Raw genomic sequence first — 22,552 nt, 5'->3', positions numbered from 1 at the left:
TGTATTCCACGGTGAAATGTTCGGCGAAGAACTCGTCATTTGATAAAATGTTATACGAACTCATGTTTCACGTACTGCGGCGCACGAATAAGTGTCCCACAATGAACTGCATACGTACAACTTACATGTAACCGATAGAACAGGGGAGGGCAAACTGCGGCCCGCGGGCCGCATGTGGCCCGCCGGGTATTTTTTTGCGGCCCGCCATCATTAATTGTACTTCTGATTACGAATAACTTTTTTTATATTTTTTTAAAAAATATTGACATCGATTTCAATAGATATTGATAGTGTACCGACAAAGCTACAACTTGAGATTATTGATCTGCAGTGTGACACTGAAGGTTCGTTTCTTTCAACCTGTACGAAACAAATCCAATTAAACCATAGACAATATACATACAAATTGTATGAGACCGGAAATGGTTTGAGATTTGACGTTTGGTTCAGTGTATCATTGAAAATCAAACCATTCTCGGACCATCAGAAATGGTTTGACATGAAACGTCAAACCAATTCGGACGATCCATAGACTAATGGCAATCTGTCAAAGTGTTGATAAACATTATTCGGCATTTATATATCGTGAGGTGTTCATATTAATATGTTAGATATTTACACCATAGGAGTTCACTTGAATTATGTATATTGTAGATTAATAATTAATACCTATTATTCATAAGTAACCATATTACGCTAACAAGACGCCGCTTTCGGTCTTATCAAAATCCAGCCATATTTTCTATGCAAAGAGTTCGATTTAATATCATTACTATAATTATTATGTCAGACAAAGAATTTATTTTCATTTTATTTATATTTTGTAACGGAGATTCTAAACTACAAACTGTGTTAAATCAACCCGGAATGATCTTTATTATTTAACTAAATAATCTAATAACCTAACGAATTTAATATTTGTTCGATTGTCGTCTAAGTCACAATATCATACTGTCGACATGAACAAGTCGTCAATTATGAAAAGCTCTAATCAAAAGTAATTTTTAAAAACTCGTCATACCTATAAATCTTATAAATTAACTAAATGGCTACCTATTTATGAAGCATTCTTTATATTTTGTGTATTTAAAATGAATGAATACGACAGTTTGTTAAATTTGTATTATTGTAGACCACGATAGGAGGTTAGAATTTCGTAACAAGTTGACGTTTCAATAAAATATATGTTTCTGTTTTAGAGACTAATATATTATGAATTAATTTTAAGTACTAGCAACACTAATTAGTTGTCAGAAAAGCGTTTCCGTGGACATTCTACCAAACGGTTCCAAATCAAATAAATCCAACGTGCCATTTGATTCGTTCAGTTCAGGTTCAATGATACGAACTTTGATTTAAGAGAATTGCATCATCGTGAAGAAATCTCCAAATTTTACAATGCCCTTAATTCAGACAAATTCGACCAACTTAAAGATTATGCAAGAAAAATGTTCGTTATTTTTGGATCAATGGACGTGAACAAACATTTTCGATCATGAACCTCGATAAAAATTCTATACGATCAAATATCGCCGATGCCCATTTAAAAGCAGTTTTAAGAATATCAACTACAAAATTAACACCTGAATTTAAAAAATAAACAACAGTTTCATTCTTCTCATTATTTTTTTTTTGAAATGTTTATTTTTCGTGATAATAAATATTGTATATCTAAAAATGGTATTTTACTTGCGGCCCGCCGGTCATTTTGAATTCTTGAAGTTGGCCCTCCATCCAAAAAGTTTGCTCTCCCCTGCGATAGAACAACACAACACTTTTAAGGTCGATTGTCTGCAGGCTTTCCCGTGCTATTTTCACTATTTTCGGTCCCTTCCACTTTATCTATTTGGTACGGTTACATGCATAGAACAGATAATAAATAGAATTCCAATAGGCTATAATGCTTCGCGTCTTATCCAGGGCTCGAAATGGACCGGAGCTCACCGGAGCTCCGTTCCGGTTCGTGGAATCTGTAAAGTTATCGCTCCGTCTCGTGGTTAAAATATGTCGACCGTCTCAGCTAGATATGCCATATAACAAAAAATCTAACACACTTATGTTTAATAAATACCCATAAAATTTGATAACCATGTTAATATCCCCAGAAAGTTTTCGTGCGCTCCGGTTCGTAAACTTTTCCATTTCGAGCGCTGGTCTTATCTTCTGGTAAGTAATGCGATGTCACGCTTGCGCAGTGTACTATCGCTAAAGGCCGGTTAAGATTAGTCGAGTGGCGAATGATTTAATTTCCACTAAATGATTTAGTAACTGAAAAGTGTTCGAGCAGTATATTAGTGAGTGACGTGTCAAAATGAACAGAGCACAACGTAACAAAGCAAAAATAAATAAGTTAATAATTTCATTTGTAATGGCTATATCAGAAGAATTGGAGGAAGAAATTCTACGACAACTAATGAACTTGACTAAAGATAACGTTTTCATACTTGTCTCGTGGCTGGTTTGGTATTTAGTGAAAGGTGGTAGGGGTGCTACTCGACCGAAAAAAAGAACAAAATCGATCGACCAGACTAAGCGATTTTACTAAATTACTACTAAATTTGTCTGTTCATAAATGTTTAGTTACTAAATTACTCGACGAATCCGAACCGGCCTTAACGTCAAATTATAAGGAATTATCTTATTAATATGCCCTGCAACACCTCCGATAAAAGTGATAGTTTTGGCGTTTCCATAGCATTTTGTCATTTTTTTAAATACGGCTATAAGTTTTCTTCTTGCATACATAATATATAACTTAAATTATCTGTTAAAATCGGTAAATAGTTATCGATCTAAACTGAAGCAACATTTATTAGTTTGACATTTGAGAGATTAATAATATGATAACCAGACCGTAAGTAACGTTATTACTTATTACCAAGGCCCCCACGAGGGGGGGGGGGCTGACAGGGCTCTAGCCTAGATGCCCGGGCTCAGGAGGGGGCCCGGCGTGACGGGTCGACCAGATAAATACACATCTTAAATTTGCTCTAATAGTAAAAAAAGTCGCCTGCGACGCTAGTTTACTTCGGAGTTATTACCATTTTAAAATATATGGTTGTTGGGACGTGTTGAATAATACTCGACAACTCCATAGTTCGATGTGTTAAAAAATTGCTAACTTACACTGAATTTTATTTGACCTCGAACACCATTTGAAAAACAATACTGGAGAGCGTCCGACTGCTTTTAAACATAGCGATAGATAGGGGGGGCGCCCAAGATCCTGGCCTGGGGGCCCGCTTCAAGATGTGGGGACCATGCTTATTACCGATGAGCGACATACTTAGCATTTTAGTATAGGTAGGTAAGTCTAGTTGGAAATTAGCAACTGATAAATATTTTAATAAACTAAATATTCTGAACATACCTAATTGATAATTTTTAATTATTGTACAGCTATCTTTCTTTTACTCTTGGTGATATTATTGTCTATCATAATGTTGCCGACAAAATTGGTGTACATCACCAACTCCAGCGCTCGAAATGGAATATTTTACGAACCGGAGCGCTCAATATTTTATGAAAATGTTAACATAGTTATCTAATTACTCGTGTATTTTATGAAAATGAGTGTGTTATGCCGTATCCACATTGGCAACGAGTTGCTGGCAACCTCATTAAATTTCGATTAAAATAATTTTTGGTCAAACAAATTTTTATAATTATCGTGAAATTTAATGAGGTCACCAGTGTGGACAAACGTTTAGATTTTTACATTAAATGGCGAATCTAGCCCACTGTCAATTTAATATGTCCACGGGACGGAGCGATAATTTTGGGGATTTTACGAACCGGAACGGCGCTCCGGTGCGTTCCGGTCCATTTCGAGCCCTGACCAACTCCCTATCATAGACTTGTCGTAGTAGAACTAGATCACTGACGACCAGCACTATGGGAAAAATTAATTATTATTATGATTAAATATAATATAATTATACTTAATATGTCAATACCGGAAATAAAATAGTTGTAACTAAATTCCGTAATCCCCGAATAGAAATGCTACTCCACGACCATTATATATATTTGGCCTAGCTCAGTGATGGTGAACCTATGGCACGCGAGATGATTTTGCATGGCACGCGAATGTTATAAATGTAGAAGAGAAATTAAATTAGATATAATAATTTTAAAAATATTTTTTTTAGAAAAAAGTTTTACAAATAAATATATTGTTATATTATTTATACAAAATAAAAAAATAAGGACTACATAGCCGACGGAAACGACTATATTCGTGCATAAATGACAGATCGCGTTGTGTAAGAAATATGAGGCATATACTCTTCAATAATAAGAATTACATTACGAAATTACATGGGTCAGTCCTTAAGTGCGTTACACATAATATTATCGCACTGACCGCATCAGGCAGCGGGGGAAGGATTTTACAGTGCTTAAGACCACTGTAGCGAGAGAATGCCGGATCTGATCTGAGCAATTATGGCGACCATTTATGCGTAAGGAACCAAACTAAGTAGTACAACGATACTCAAGAACTCAATTATATTTTTTGAACTTTTTTAATAGAATATTATTACAACTATTTTTCCATATAAAAATCGGTGTGTACACTTATGTACGCCCGTTAGAAGATATATTTATTTGGCGTAACAAAACAAAAACAAAACTTGCGATAACCTAGATTCTTCGACTAGCTCTTATTTATCTTGTTAAATTACACACTCAACGTTTTTCTTGAGCTTATTGGAGCGCCGTTGTTTTATTTCTATACACTTTAACTTATATTACTAAAATATCTTAGACTTGAAGCTTTCTAGATGTGGCTATATAGACGCATCCTCAAAATTCCTTGGACTGACCGGGTGACAAATGTTGAAGCTCTCAATCGAATGAGGAATGACTGAGAAGTTCTACGTAGTATCAAAACCAGGAAACTACAGTACCTCGGCCACATTATGAGAGGACAAAAATATAGCATTCCCCAACTTGTCATTCAAGGAAAGATCAACGGGAAGCGTATCAGAGGACGGCGCCGCATTTCGTGGCTTAAGAACCTCCGTGGTTGGTACGAGTGCAGCTCCACTGAACTGTTTCGGGTAGTAGGCGATAAAGATCAGATCGCCTTGATGGTGGCCGACCTCCGCTAGGGGATGGCACAATAAGAAGACTAAAATATCATTAGTTCTCGTTGTTTTTATTTTTAAAGTAACAACTGTCACTCTGACATTTAATCATTTGTTTACGTAAGGAATTTCAAATGGCCGACAATAATAAATTCGTTGCCTATACAACGGAACAATTCTACTATCAAACTTGCGTTTGTTTACAGCTGACTGATTCACAGCTAACTTCATACTGTCACACACACTTTCGTAACTCTCAATTTCACTCTCTACCAAACGCCCGAAAAGAAGTATAACTTCAAGAATAATATTTGAGAAATTTTGCACGCCTACCTAAAAAGGTTCGCTAACCCTGACCTAGCTCTATGTTGAAAATACCATAAATAACACTTCAATCGTTGCCAATAAAATTACGGTCGGTCGATACCGAGCAGTTAATACACTCGCCAATCCATCATTCCGTACAGTCAACCGAGTTTCGTTTGCTTTATTTTGTGTTTCATCCGATAAGTAAAACGAATCCCAATACTGATTTACATTTTTATTGCGCTCTCGAAGAAATTTATATCATTATCTTTCTCTCTCACAAAATATACCCGTTTTATGCTGCCCTGATACAAAAAATCTCCATCTTCAATCACTTTGATCGTTATTTTCTTCGTTAAAAAATACATTTTAAATTAATGTAAGCGATATTGAGCTGTAATGGTAAAATAAAATAAGCTACTTCTTCTTTGTCGGAATCTTAAGACTTAAGATCGTGACCCGCATTAGCTTATCGGACAGCCATCTCTACAACACGAAAACACCCTTTTCAGCATACAGAGAATAATACGTATACGAAAATCTCGTAGTACTATTGAATTGACCCGTCAATATGGAGGCCAATCCCCGAATGAAGCACTGCAAAACATGTCACCGAACCGCTTCAATTGAAGCACGTAAAATTTTTAGTTTTACAGGAGATATTGTGTGTATAGAGCTTCGAATGGAATGGATACACGAAATATAAGTGCGAGTGAGAAAGCATTCAGCATGCTTATACCCCATGTCCATCCGTTAGAGTAAGATAAAAAATAAACATGTCATGACGGAACTCTTGTCAATTTCATGGAAATTAAATAACATTTTTTATCCATTTTGGTAATGACTTCATATTTAATCAGTACTTACCGTTAACGTTGCATTATTAAACCATTCATTGTTGAAGTACGTAGCCAATTAATCTTTAAGCAAGCTAGTTATGTCTCCAATATAACAATATTACAACACGGAATTTCCGTTGTATTTTGCAAACAAACATGTGTGTTTCTGTATTACAAAATCACAATAAAAATTTAAATGAGAATTTAAACACAAAATAATAATTTCAGCGGTAATAGTTATGTAATAGATAGAAAAAAATGATTAACATACTACGTATGAATTTCTGACGTTTAATAATAACCGCCTCTACCGCCAAAGCATGTGTACTTCAATTCCATACTGCAGTCGACACTACCGGTTGAGTTTTAATACACTTCGTTGAAGTAGGCTTGCGCTTTCGTTGCGCAACCGGTCATAGTGCTTCATTCGGGGATTGGTATCCTGGAAGGACGTCTTTCTCGTCCTGGTTTTCGCTTCAGTTGAAGTACATACACCCTTATGGTGGAGAGGTCAGACTCCATTATTTGAAGCTTTATGGCCATTCTGCCATTCTCGGTGGTGTTGGCTTGTGTGTCTCTGATAATTATCTCAGGCATCGGGGTCATCCGTTATTTGTTCTCCCAAGGTGTAGAACTAACCTGCCATTAATAATGCCAATTGGGAGGGCAATCAATGAAGAAAACGCACGTGGCGCGGCCGATCCAATCGTTGTCGGTTTGTCGATGCTCAAAGGTGCTGCGCGCAGCAATTTTCGCGTAGCAAATGCTTGAGGCAGCCGCGTGCAGCACCTTTGAGCATCGACAAACTAACAACGATTGGATAGGCCGCGGCAACGCTCGGGCGTGGCGGCGCGTGCGTTTGCCTCGGGCGAGTCGCATACTGACTGACTGAGCATATAACTCGCGAGGCTTTTACGTATATGATTAATCTTTGCGAGACCGATCGCTCAGTCAGTACGCGACTAATAACATGATAATTTACCTTGTTTTCTTGATACATACCAATTTCATAATCATACATGAGTAGGTGAAACAATTAATATTATGTTAACATGTTCATGAATGTGAAATTTATCTTAGATTTACAATTTCAAAAAATTGAAGAGTAAAATGCGACGGGTCTACTGCGCAGTCCCTATTGTAAAAACATTATTTTGAAATCGATGACAGGTGAACAAAACAAATGAAAATAGCATTGTCGTCGTTCGCATTAGGCACATACACACCCGATCCTCTTTTTGCATGGGGGATACGTTCCAAGACTACTGTGCAAAACAAAACCGTGTAAAAAAGGATAAGGTGCCCATATGATAGATAGGTTCCTTTACTTAAAATCAACTCAAAATACGAAATTCTTGAACTCAAAAATAAATCTAATTTTTTTATTATCTGTACATAAAAAGATGTATATGCTACGCCGAATGTGCGAAATTGAATATTACATGAAATGTGCAAAATTTTGCCTAAATCATGATAAATGCAAGCCCGTTGCCTTATTCATGAATTAGACAAAATATCTGAAGAGTGCGTGAATTCGGCAGTAATTTTTCTGCCTAGTTCATGTATTGGACAAATTAGATAGTAGCGCTATGGTGGTTTTTTTTGCAACTAAACTAAATGTATCAAATGCTCATGCATTGGTCAAAATGTACATATTATATTATCTATGGTCAAAATAGATGATCGCGCTCCGGTGGTGTTTTTTGCAACTAATCAAACTAAACAAATGTGTCAAATGTCATTGATTATAAATTATAATATAAAAATATACCAATCAATAACTACAATGACGTTCATATCCATTTACTATGCGCAAAAAAAATCTAGAACTATAATATGATAACGGAAGAATTTTATTGAAAAGTATTTTCGCGATTTGATTCGTGCTTGGGTATCAAACGTGCAATGGTCGATTGAATGTTTGTGATAGTTTGTTGACACTTGATAGCTAACCTCAAAATGGACATTCAGTTGAATAATTTAATTCAGAATTACAAAAACCTAACCTAACCTAACCTAATAATAATAATATTATATTATGTCCAATTATATTTAATAAAACCATCCGTATTAAATTTACTTTTTCTTCTGTCATGTTGACAGTTCAAGAATTCCATACCCTGGCGAATTCATGTACTCAGCAGAAAATTTACCTAATTCATGAATAAGGCAACAGGCTTGACTATTACATGAATTAGCCAAAATTTTGCCCATTTCATGTAATAGTCAATTTCGCACATTCGGTGTAACATATACATAAAATACATAGTTTTCGATTTCAATTAAATTTAGCATAGAGAAATATATTCATTCAGTGTAGCTACTTGACAATAAATGTGCTTGCTTACTGCTTTTTTTCGCTAGCAAAAAATAGCTCTCATCGCTGGAAATATTTAATGAACGCCGATGCACGCGGCGCCTCTCTCGTATCGAATCCGAAGTGACTGACTAGTGGCGCCATGCATTTACGTATTTATGTCTGGGCGACATCCGGTGACAACATTACTATGTATGCACCAGTGGTGTGCGGTCCATACAACGAAATTTTTGATACATATGTACATACATACGTATTTTTATTCTTTTTTTTTTTTTTTTAAACCGTGTTATTTCGAAACCGTGCAAAAAGAGAATCGGTTGTACTGAAAAATAGTTATTTTTTTTCGACCATGTCCGATCCTAATAAGATCATATGGGCCTCCATAGAGTAGAGGTTTGTATTAACAGATTTTATTTTTTTACGAGAAATGGATGTCAGCCACTCTTGCTCAACCTATTAGGTCCATACCCTGACTTACACACATATTGAAAAACAATGTGTGTACTTGCCACTCTTGCCAGACCCAGGAATCGAGCCTGGGACCCACGACGTTAAAGCCTAACGCTTAAGCCTCGCGGCCACCGTGGGCGTGTATAAATAATTAAATTATATGTGCATAATAATATTATGTATAGTCATAGTCTTCAGTCTCGTTGTTATGTATCCATAAAATAATTGGGAACGTTTTGAACGTCTTCATTGATACGTTACATCAGTGGCGCACCCAAGATTTAATATTGGGATGGGCCCAAGAAGGAGAATGTAAATTAGTCCCATAGGCTCTTTTTCTTCTTCACAGCCTAATTTCTCATTTATCGGTCTTTTGTCTATTGCACTCGGTGTACCTACACCATGGTCCCTACATCCTGAAACGGGCCCTCAGGCTAGGATATTACCTACCGCTAAGATTAAAGGCAGTATGAAACACTAAATTAACGTTTTCCAAATTGTGTTTTAGTTCAAATTAAGGGTACTTATACAGTGAATTATTGGCGATTTTTAATACATCTAATTTAATAATGGAGCTGTCGAGTATCGACACATAATAATCAAAAAATATATTGCACAATTATATAAGAAATTGAAAATGTTTATGGCTATGAAGTATAATAGCGCCGCAGGCGACTTTTTTTACTATTAAAGCTAATTTATGATGTGTGTTTATCTCACTTATCTGGTCAACCCGACACGCCGGGCCCCCCATAACCCGGGCCCCCCGGCTAGAGCTCTGTCAGCCCTCCCAAGCTATGACCTACACCACTCCGGAATTCGAGTGGACACGGAGAATTTTTTGACAGTTCCATTAGGGATTGGGTTTCTAAAAAAACCGGACATTTTCGAAATTTTTGTGTTAGAAATTAAAATCTAAGAAATTTTTCTATAAAGGTGCTGGTGAATTACATTCTGATAATTTTTATTTTGGGGGGTGCCAGGGCCCCCTGGCCCCCCCCCTGGGTGCGCCACTGCGTTACATATTACGTAAGATATTTTCCTTGGTTATGGTAAAAATTATCATAGGAAAAGTTACCAACTTAATAAGAGGACTTTATGTAATATATTTCTATTATTTAACATGGGACAAATTTCTAATAATTAATAACAAAGATTTAAATATTTTTACATTCATCCTTGTATGAGCTTTTCACCTACTATCATGATAATCCTTTATCGAGACAACATTCACAGCAAAAAAAAATATTATATCTACCATCCATTCAGAAAATATATAATATACACTCAAAATATATATATTATATTATAGGAAAAGATATTGTTTGTTTTACAATATATCCTTTTGTTATCTGATAACTGTGAGTATGTACTTACACGCTTCAACTTGCTACCCCTTACAAAGAAAATATATATCCCAAAGAAAATTCCGTTACCTTTCAAGAGATATGCAATCCTGATACGCGAACCCCTTTTTGTTATTTAGATGGAAGATAAAATTATCGACTCTGCCACTTCATTGTCGATTATTTAGTGTTCTTTTTGCTAAAACTGTTTCTACACGTAGCTTTTTCGGTTAGGTATTTTTGTAACAAAATAATATAATGTCACACTGTCTCGGAGGGCATATTTTACAACGTTTTTCTTAGGTCGTATTCTTATTTGTCCGGTAGAAATCTTGCAATCGATTTTTAACTAACTTCCCGACTAGCTAGACATTTGAAACTTTCAGCATATATCAGAACACGATGCCAATGCATTTTTGCCATCTTTAAGTAGAATTGAATTCATTTTTTAGTTAATTCTGTTTTATACGAAAAGTTATTTCGATACCATTATTGGTTGCTAGGGGGTCCTAGCAACTTAATTATTAAATAATATATACGTGCGTTACTATGGAAATCAATATGAAATGACATTTCATTATTCAGTATTTCCATCAAGTACAAATTTTTTTGATCGTTTAACGGCACACGTGCTCGTCGTAGGTCGAAATTGAGTTTTTATTGTATTTTCAAACCATGATCCTGGACACTCCTTAAACGTTGTAGATAATCTATTTATATAATTTTGAAGCCTTATTATCCTTTATAGTTATTTTAAACATTTGATGACTGCATAAAATATTTTTATTACATAAAATAGTATTCTTTTAGACCTCTCGCTCTAATGTTTCAGAATATAGTAATATTTCGGTACATAACTGTGCAGTGGTGTTAAGATTTTTTACGTTTATTAATTTTTAAACGCATTTATAAAACCATTAGTATAATTTATTACGAGATAATTTTTGTAAAATATTCACGATAAAAAATTATATTGATAATCTCTGTGATCCCAAATTTGACAAGAATTAGGCATTTTATTATTCAAAAAATCGGCAAGATTAACACATTTGAAGATGATTCTAAAGATACTTATTATAAGCTATGTCTTTGACCATTCAAGTGTGATAAACATCTTATGAATAATGATTGCTTTATAATAATTATTGACCTAAGAATAAGGTAGTGTTTTTTTGAAATATGCCATTTCTTTTGTCATTCCCCAGTGGTTAAGCTACAACATACGGCCGTAGCCATAAATTGACAAACTATTATTAAAGTAGGGAGTAAAATTATGCTAACGCGCGTGTTTATAGACCTAGTATAGACTTATAGATTGAGCAAGTGGCTCACATCAATTTTTCGTAAAAACAAAATCTTTTAATAAATCCTCTATTCTGTTGAAGACCCATATCATCCTCTAAGGATCGAACATGGTGAAGTAGAGTAGAGATAACAATAGTAGATTTGTTTTTGCATTTGCACTGATATCAAGGAAGTACGTCATTGTCCCAAAGATTTCCAAATCAACGACTGCCTCTTCAAGCGTGTCAATGGCTTAACGAGGTAGGTCGTTTCCTTGGTAACCAACAACAATATATAGCAAAAAGAAACTAATATTAAAACCGTAATTTCCCACTAATATTGAACTGTTAATTTATTGGTTTTTGTTATTAGATACTAATTCACTTATATTACATAATAAATACTATTATTATCCCAAAACATTTTGACTTTTAGATTAGACTTTTTATGATTTTATTAAAACCCTAGACTTATTTATATTAAATTAGGACGCCAAGCCACCAGCAAGATCTAGCGAGACAGCTGGGTGTAGCCAGCTACATCTACTAGTTATTATTAATAGGACAATAATTTCATTTCTACATATTGGCTTTTCTGAGAATAAACGAGTGGAGAAATGTTGCCAATATTTTAAGATGCCAACTCGAGTCGAGCTACTACTTCAAAATGAAATTTGTGATAAACTTTGTTTTCCATTTTTTTATTAGTCTCTAAAATTGTAATACTTTCAGCCACGATGTTTTTGCGTAAAAATCATAATGTAAGTGCACAATCTGTTTAGTTTTAAACTTAAAGGCGAGTGTGCCTAAAGTTATCGTGTAAAATGTTCATAGTAGAGCAACTTGCTTAAAAATGAGACAAGGACTTCCAAGGGAAGTTGAGGAAAGTTTCACATCGCAGAATGCTTTTGGGCATCCACTGTTGGTAAACTGTTGTCTTTATGAGAAACACTGAGGTACGAAGTTTTAACTATAACGCTGTACTGTAAATTCTTATAATGTAGGTAACTTCTTTATTCTTATCCACTCGCTGATACCTGTACCTAGGCTTACCTCATTATTTTCCAAACCCGGATAAAAATCAATTAAAAAAATACAAGGTGACTCAATAAATTCGTAAGGTCAATATCTGAAAAAACTAACCATAAGTAGATACGACTGAGAAATCATTCGGCATGCGTTTATGCATTGGAGTAATATCGAAGACATATGAATGAGCCTATCTTTGTATTATTATCAAGTATTAATAGGCAGCATAATGAATGTCTGTAAATGCGTTTGATAAAGATTTGCTTTATCGCAGCACTGTTCTTTCCGTCTGGAATGCAATGCATCTTTAACGCTCATTGTTTTAAACTTCTTTCAAACGGATATTGTTTTATAATATGTACTGTTATCAAACGAAAAACCGAAAGGAACCGTCAAATTAAGAAGTTTCTGTGTTATAATTATGTCCCATGATGTCCGCACTACCAACCTGAAGTAATGCTGGATGAAGGATTCTACCAGCCTACATGTGAGTCTTTTTTCTCGGTATTAGTACCTACCCAATTTTCTTATCAAACTAAATGCCTGAGAATACCATGCATAAAATTAATGAAGTTTGTTTTATATGGAATCAAAATAGCTTTTCAATTCAGTTTTAATTCAACCTTAATTAAAGAAGGATGCATCGACTGCATTCAATCACTGTATCAAATCAGACTCTTAACATAATCTGTTATAGGTATATAATATTACCTTCTAATAAAATCATTTTAAATATAAAAGGTATTTATATGAAGTTGATCCCGCCGTTCGATAACATCAGGACAAAACCGAAAGTACGTCTTGCTGAAACAATAAATACCTATTTTTTTATGCGAAATATACATTTTCTGGTAAATATTTTTAGTTAATTTATTAGAAAATACGGTTAACTGTACTGTTTTTAAATGTGGTAGTCGTGTTGAATAGCAAGATGATGGTATAACGTTTCATAGGCAAGTTAATTATAATAAAATTGAGGTTCTACTATGCGTCTTACACAAATAAAACAGTTTCATAAGTTTCGCAGATAATATAACTGGGCGTATGTAGCAAAGACTTGTCACAAGTCGCAAATTTTTCTTTGCGTTTGTTGACGATATGGGTCAAGCGTTAACTGACACCGTCCATGTTATACTCATGTGCCATGTGGAGGTTAATAATTAACCATCATATTATTGTGGACTTGAAGTGTTGCCAACCGTACTATAATTATTGTATTTGTACTATAATTTTGGTCCGCGTACTATGTACGATATAAAACACGTCCAAAATACTATAATTTTGAATATCGGAAAAAATATGTAAAACGTACTAAAATTTCGATTGTTTCGTTCGATAAATTGGTGCTAAGTACTATAATTTTGCAATGTAAGAAAATTTGGAGAACTTGGAAAAAAATTGCTCGAAAAACGTAAAAAAATCCCTTGATTTTGGCTTAAAATAAAATTTCTTGAATTCTTCGGTAAGCCCAAACTTCCACAAAAAATGGTTTTTTGTCTCTCTCTCTCTCTCTCTCTCTCTCTCTCGCAATTATTGCTGTTTATATTTTTTTATTTTTCGGGATTTCGGCCATTCGGGATTTCAGCGTTCGGGATTTCGGTATTCGGGATTTCGGCTTTCGGGATTTAGGCTTTCGGGATTTCAGCCATTCGGGATTTCAGCATTCGGGATTTTGGCCTTCAGGATTCCGGCCTTCGAGATTTCGACCCAAACCCCTAAATTTACAATTATTCAACAAATACAAATACGGCAGAAACTTCTATTGATCTGATTGTGAAAAGTTTCTCAAATTATTCCCGGAAAAGGAGGCCAAAAATATTTTCAAGCTAATTTAAATTATTTCAAGCATACTAACAGATAATTGCAATACCAAACAGGTATTTTCTCAGATGAATTTAAGATTTTCATACGCAAAAAACAGATGTTTTATCGAGTTGATAAAAACGGAATTACTTGTTCAATTCAACATGATTTATACTCATGTGCTGAATTTTACCAATACATCAGTCGACGACATACAGCGAGCGTTTTTACTCACCTAGGGATTATTTGATTCGCTCCCCAGTATACGTATACTAACGCTAATGCATTCACATCCTTTGTAGAACGAGATTTGTAACGCCATGGCTTTCTTAATTTGTACATTGGTGGTGGTTGTTTTAAATTAAATAATTATTTTAACACCGCGTAATCATCATTATGATATTACAAAATTTACAATCATTGCTTTATTTATTTGTATAATAATAATAAATATCTCTTTAAAATTGCGGTGGGCTTAGATGGATACAATAAATTAAATAGTTCGTATAATCATGCAATTAAGTAGGTATATTATGACAATGATAAAAATGTGGGGATGGTCTCTACGAACCCTTAAGGTAGACACGCCCCTGAATAAGAATACTACATAATTTTACTCACTATGTTTTTTATCTTTCTAAACGATATACATACAATATATACAATACCTGTCAGGAGTAGTGGGTAATACTTTAATAAGCGTCCGGCTTATGGCGTATCGGTGCTTCAGAATACCTAATATAATAAACAGAATATCACGAATAATAATTGGAAATGGTTCTACGAATTTTCTAACATAAATCTCATCATTCATTTCACGCATAATCAATTTAACAAGATAAGCTGAATCGGAAATAATCCAAGGAAAATTCCCAGGAAATGTCTGAGAGGGCGATTTCGCTCAAGTAATTCGGATAATAATAACATAATTGGCCTAATTTAGAAGATTTAAAACAGTGATGCAGAGCAGAATTTAGTATACGAATTCGTAATATATTATCTGGTATCAAGCATCACTCTTCAAAGCGACTTTAGCGAAGCTAAGAAGTTATTAGAAGAATTATACTGGCAAACGAATCGTACAAAATTTATAAAATATTGGTATACCTATTTAGAAAACTCATAACTGTGGATACTTGATAGAAATTTAATTTAAATTGTAATCTATAGCATACTTTTATTAAAATCAATTTTAAGTGTCCGAAGGGCGAACCCCGGGTCGTTTGAAACGATTTTAATCAGTGACGTCCCGTGGGGGTAGGCAGATTGAGCGTCGCTTGGGGTCGGCAGTTACCCAAAGGGCGGCAAATCGAACAGAATCATTAGTTATAGGATTATATAAATAGCTACCTACCTAATTTTAGTAATAACGGAAATATATTTCCATTAAAAAAATCAGCTTACTGGTTGGAAACAAAGTGTATTTATTAGGTACCTACTATAAAAGTTTTCACAGGACTTTTTTGTCGGGTTCGTGATGTCTAGTTTACTTCAGTTGTCCTTGGGCATCACGTTCTTTGTGAACAGCAATGACACGTGTATACCTAATTTAAAATTTATCCAAATATGTTTGCCAGTCACTCGCGAGTTTTGGAAGTTGTCACGTGTATTTTTAACTATACCTATCTGAAACCCTAGACTCGCAATATTGTCTATTAAAGCAGAGATGGCATTGAAATTAGATTTAGTGGTATAGGCATATCTTGTTAGTAATGTATCCATACAACACATTTCTTAGATATTGGATTCACGAAAGGATGATAAAAAGTAATGTAGGTGTGAATGTAGGTATAAAAAAATGTAGCGGCATTTTAACACTGCCTAGGGGCGGCATTTTGTCTAGGGACGTCACTAATTTTAATGAAGTAGTGCAAAACTCATATCAATTAGAAATTAAATCCAATTATTACGGTTTACAGAGACATCCTTGGGTCTATTCCAGACGTGGGCAAATGCGGCCCATGTTGGGTTAAGTGCGGCTCCCAATATCTCTTGATAAAAATATTGGTATTTTATTTCCCTATTATACTTGTATTTTCGCGAGTTTTCCTTTCGAAATGTAATAATTATGGTGTGACTCTTGATATATATGGAAGAAATCTTTATTTAGCTACGTATTTTTTTCGACTTAAACGAGGTATAAATGAGAACTCTGCAATTCTGGGCAGTGTTGACCTGTGTGTCCCTGATAACTATCTTAGAAATAGAGAACATCAGTTGTTTATTCTCCCAAGGTGCAGAACCAACCTGCTACTGGTAATGCCAATTGGGAGGGCGATAACTATTTTCAACGAAATTGCTTCGGGTGTTGATATATTCTACCTACGTTAGGATGAGTATAGGTGGACGTTGTTTTATAAATTCTTAAAATAGAGTCTGCTTAACTCATCCGGTGTACTTCCTTGTACCTATCTAATTAATATTTTTGTATGTACATATTTCTACTGTTTAATAACATATCTATCTCTTTTTTTATGTAATACTGTTTTATATTTTTTTATTTCTAAAAGTCATGTTGTGAACGTCTTAAACTTATAATTTGTAATGTCCACAATATGTTAAAAATAAATAAATTGAAAAAAAAAAAACAAGAATGTGGCTCTCGTTGACCTTATGTATGCCCATCCCTGGTATATTCTATACACACGACGGCTATCGACAGTAGTTTATCATATTTATATATTGAGGCGGTTAATTAACCTTCTAAACTGTCATAAATTGTTTTGTTTTAACAGCCCCTCTCTTGGCTGTGTTGACATTATTGTAACAATGTGTGACAATTATAATACCTCAATACATATAATATATGATAAATTATCATCGATAGCCGCCGATAACCGCTTTGTGTATAGAATATAATAGACCCACAGATCAAGAGTCATCTCAAATGAGAAATCGTTTCGATTACTAAAGAAGTGTTTTGTTTTGAGAAAGACAATCCTTGTTATCTCAATTCATGTTTTTATTTCCTGAGACCGGTCTCATTTCTCATTGACCCATGTCCTTAAATATTTATAGTGTGGTCACACGTTCAAGCGGTTCGCTATTAATTACAAAACGTGCTTGGTGTAGTGGCGCGTTTGACACACCGACTGATTTTGAGACCCCATGCGATAATAAAATATAATGTCGTCTCCATAAAATCCATTATAAAAATTCAGTTATACAATATACGCAATTGCTGTTCTAATTTACTGTCTCTTAGCAACGCATGATCTGTCTACTCACACGGGACATCACTGATTTTACATAATCGAACGTTTGTTCTGTGAAATCTAAATCGATATTATTAATTAATGTCAGAAATTAATATACATCTCTTTATAGACTTTGGCATATCAATTTAATAATCGTATGACTGATCTGGAGGACCCCTTTTAAACTTTCCGACGAATCAGTTGAGTCATTTGCGTCAACAAAAATCTCCGCTGGTTTGGTGTCACTATTTTTGACAATGTTAATACTACTACTAAGAATTATAAAGATATACCTACTAGAACTTCTGTTCGAATATCACTTCCTTCATTTAGTCGGTGGGCCGCAATAATTAATGGCACGGAGGCGGCATGTTGTGTACCACTGATTTAAAGTAATAAAGTAAATGGCAGCTTTTATTATTTCATGATTTTATTTTAAATCCTTTGTGTTAAAATATATTCTTATCTCTAGCTGCCTGGGGTGTTGTCTTTCTTTAATGAAGTTTCTTATATAAACTCTGGGTAAGTCAGTTAACGTTGTAAGGTGTAAATTAGTTTTTTTAACTTTGTCAACAATTGTTTAATATTTGACACCGATATCAATTCTGTTTCAAAGCCTTTTTTTCTAAGTTTGGTGATCTTTCACTAAAATTACAAGAAATAGGTAACGTAACATCGACTGTAGCAGACGAACAGATTTCCATGGGCAAAGTGCGACCGCAGATTGTAAAGTCGAATCTCGTTGTATTCACGAAAATACGACACTAATACCCTCCTCCCACGGCGCAACTGAAATCTGGCGGAACTGGTTGGTGATGGTACTCATAAACTGACCAATGTGGTGCTTCGCACACGGCGCTACTGAAGCCACTTGAAATAAAAATCACATAACCTCAAACTGTCAAATTGGACCATCAGTTGTTTTGTACAAAAACCGACAACACGCACGCTGCTGCGTTTACTCGAATACAATTAGGTTATTTCAATTTTGCTTATCTTGTACTTTTGGCATCTTGGGTTGTTAATGGTTTTTATAGCATGACACTTGTTCGCAGTGCTACCAATTTTGGTAAGAAAATATGATTTCCCCCCGAATCTAATGATGTTGGTACCACTATTTTACGGTGACTGGAAACTTCAGAGACCTCGCGACTAGCAAGTCGCGTCTCTTCGCGACCGTTTTGAAGCTGAGAGATTTCAGTCTCGCCGTCAGCAAGCCGCCATTGAAATACATTGGCTAGATACTGGTTGGAATTTTAGTTTCAGTACCGCCAGATTTCAGTTGCGCCGTGGGAGGAGGGCCTAACGTAGCTAGACGTAAACGTATTCACGACACCTTCCCGATGCAGGCCACGATGTTTACCGCCCCCCCCCCCCCCCCCAACCTATCGCTAAGGTTAAGGGCAGTGTAATGTTCCCCAAATGGTATTCCGCGAAACTACACGGTTCCGTGTAAAATAAAGGATATTCTGTACATTTTTAGCAATTTTTAATATTTTTAAATAAATTCACTTGAGTTGTCAGCACTCGTCATTATATTATGAAGCACTGATCGCGACCCCATTTTGTGATAGCCAAGTAACATGCCACCTTTCGCTATATTGGATAAATAATATTTTTTATCAGTCGGGAAACACACTAAAAAATAATTATACAATAAAATTCTAGTCGTGAAATAGTTCCCCAGACGAATTCTTTTACTATTAGAGCAAATTTTTGATGTGTGTTTATCTCTTAGACTATAAATACGTGTTTATCTCACTTAACTGTTCGATCTACTACGCCGGATCAGCCGTAAGCCCGGGCACTAGGCTAGTGCTCTGGCAGCCATTATTAAGAATGAAAGAAGTAGAAAATTGCCAGTCTCTCAACTTTGATGCCATATACCACTCGAAAATGAAGAATTTGACATAATTTTGACAATCTATAAACTTTATAAGCCATGTGCTTATTTCATTATGATATACATAATATATATTATGGTCATTAACGTGCAGTGGCGAATTTAGTAACATGGAGGCTCGACTGATTGTTTTATTTTAATAAATAAATATGTACCTACATTATGTTATATGTAAACTATTTAAAATAAGTAAAGAAGTAAGAGATGCTGACGTTTACAAATACATAGTAGTTGAACTATTGACACTTTCTTCATGGTTACACCAACGAAGAGATTTCAGATATATCTACTTAAAAATACACCTGACAACTTCTATAAAAACATTTGGATAAATTTTAAATTACGGAAGTAGCTACATACCTAGTACCTACATATTGTAATGCAAATGTATTTCGCAAATATGTACGTGCCATTGCTGGACATCAAGGAAGTCGAAAGGCAACGGAAGTAAACCAGACATCACGTAATCCAACAAAAAATTACAGCCCTGTTGTCCGATTTTTAAACCCAGTGTTTCGGTACCTATCGATAAATACTGGGATACAGGTTTTTCAAAACCGGTATTACAGTCTTAAAATATAGGTACCTCTGACATAATGTTATATTTTTCCTTTATTGTTTACTGATTTATACTGTTGTGTTCAGTGGATGTGTCTTATATTATATATGTATACGAATGCTATCCTTGATACATTAATGTTTAGACAGCTTTTTATACTTACGTAAATAGATAATAATCACGCATCAACACATATCGCTTAAAATGTAAGCATGAAAAATGTTTTACTTTATCGCCGTCCGGAGCTTTCGTGCCCTCCCTCTGGAGAAGCTTTTCCGAACCTGGAGCCAGACGCCGGGAGGGTACGCATGGCGTGACAGTGAATAATTAATCTTGCGTAAAAATCCAAGGTTCGGGACGATGCCTGATGGACGCGTCGCATTATCTCCTGACCGCCTCCAAAATCGTGAACGCTTCCAACGGAAGATCAGTCAGAAAACTACGAAAAATCTCAGGTAGATATTTATGTTTTTAAAACTTAAGGGGGGGTTGTACCTACAGAGGCACCTAGCGGAAAAATACGAAGCTCGCAATTTGAGACATTGTTTTGATAATTTACAATTTCAACTGTATAAATTTATAAATATGTATCTGAAAAAAGTCAAAGATAAACTTAATTACAATTATTGTAAAAAAATATATGAATTTGTTACATATGTATTTATGTCTCCAGCTACGTTATTATTACATTATATTTTATGGTCATATTTATTATTAAAAATTATTTTATTAAACCTTCAATTTTTTGTCCTGTAGATTTTTGACTAATTCATCGTTTTAATCATTGATATACTACTGGATGAATCATATGCTTCTTAAAATGACGCCCGATTTTCAGCGACTCGGCCTTTGTTAAAACTTCCTGAGTAATCCCGGTCTAGCTTGCATCTTACTCTAACTAATAGTCAGCGCATGACGACTTGCTCTGTCTGTTTTGCGTTGCAGCCACCCTTAGGTTCACTATTCCAAGAACGCAAATTTAGTTTTACAGCCAGGGCAATACGGGTGAAATTCGGGAATCCATGTTAACGGTCTTAACGCATTATACCTACAAGGAAATATTATAAGACGATATTCGTTATATCTTTTGTGGTACATTTTTAAAATGACACTTGTATGGGAACTGCTCATCTAGTAGTATATCAATGGTTTTAATATATTTTTTATTTATTTAAAAAACATCGATTTTTATAAAAATAAAAATGTGTATAACTTGAAATCCTTTTTAATAATTAATTTAATAACTAAATTTTCATAATAAATATGATCATAAAATGTAATAATAACGTAACTGAGGAATTAAATATGTAACAAATTCACATTTTTTTTTATTTAATATTATTCATAATGAGATCTTCTTTGTAAACTTTACTGTCAATAGTTAGGTACACGTAGAGTTGGGTATTTCCCGAGAAAATCTGAATCTCAAGATTCGGGATTTCCCGAAATGATGACATTTTGAATTCTCGAGATTCGGGAATTTTAGAAAAGAATTCTCGAGAATTCTCGAGATATCGAGAATATTTTTTAAAAAAATCCTAAAATCACTGTAAAACAGACAAATTAGAAAAAAATATGATTTTCTCTATTTAAGTAAGTAGATGAACAAAATGAAAGTAGGAAAACAAAAATAATTCAAAACATTACTTATTAAAATAGAATTTCAACAAACAGACCATTGATGGCTGCGTCTGAAAATCGCGTACGCTTTTGAGACACAAAATTCCCTGATGTTGAAAAATTGCGCTCATTTTGAGTCGACGTTGGCTTAATTGTGTTAGAGAAAGTTTGTGAGCTTTGAACGTTTTGAATTTTCTGACCACTTTTTCATATAGAATAATCGTTTTTTCAATTAATATTAAATATTAATTGAAAAAAACGATTATTCTATTTGATAATAAAAAAATCCCGAATCACGAGAAAAGATTCTCGAGATCTAGGATTTCGATTTTCGAACCGAATATTAAAAATTTCAATTCTCGAGATTCGGGATGGAGAATCTCGATAATTTCTCGAGAATTCCCGAAACCCAACTCTAGTTACACGTGCGTCAATTTATCCTGGCATCGTCGGTCGAGGCCGGTAATTTGAGAATATCTAAACAATTAGTTATACAACACACAAATAACTCAAGCCTTACATTAAATCTTAAATTCAACAAAGCTTTATGCTTTTACCATATCCGTATGTCTTTCCATCCAAACTAAACAATCCTTTTTAAGTGCAAAGTACTTAATATTGCCTACATTTAGGCGCCAAGTGGTTTGTGTCCTTGCTACATATATAAAAATTTGTGTGTCTGCGTTTTAGCAGCCAAATGGTTTGCGTCGAATCTACACGTATCTATTATAGTAAATCGCTTTTATAGTGTCTCTATTATCACGATTCATGACAGTTTGATAATGCCTTTTTATAGTAAGTTTATCT

The 22,552-nt window shown here is 34.6% G+C and overlaps 1 protein-coding gene across 1 annotated transcript in view; it reads left to right on the top strand.

The window, feature by feature from the left end:
- Ptp36E (protein tyrosine phosphatase 36E) overlaps nt 1-22,552 on the top strand; it is a 653,618-nt gene that overhangs the window by 343,141 nt on the left and 287,925 nt on the right. The gene's annotated exons all lie outside the window — the stretch shown is intronic.

The sequence above is a fragment of the Rhyacophila brunnea genome, unplaced genomic scaffold, assembly GCF_057557595.1.
Source record: "Rhyacophila brunnea isolate RB1 unplaced genomic scaffold, BYU_Rbru_1.0 scaffold_16, whole genome shotgun sequence".
In the NCBI taxonomy this organism is placed as follows: domain Eukaryota; kingdom Metazoa; phylum Arthropoda; class Insecta; order Trichoptera; family Rhyacophilidae; genus Rhyacophila; species Rhyacophila brunnea.
The sequence above is the reverse complement of the archived record's forward strand: the minus strand, read 5'-3'. Positions and strand labels throughout refer to the sequence as shown.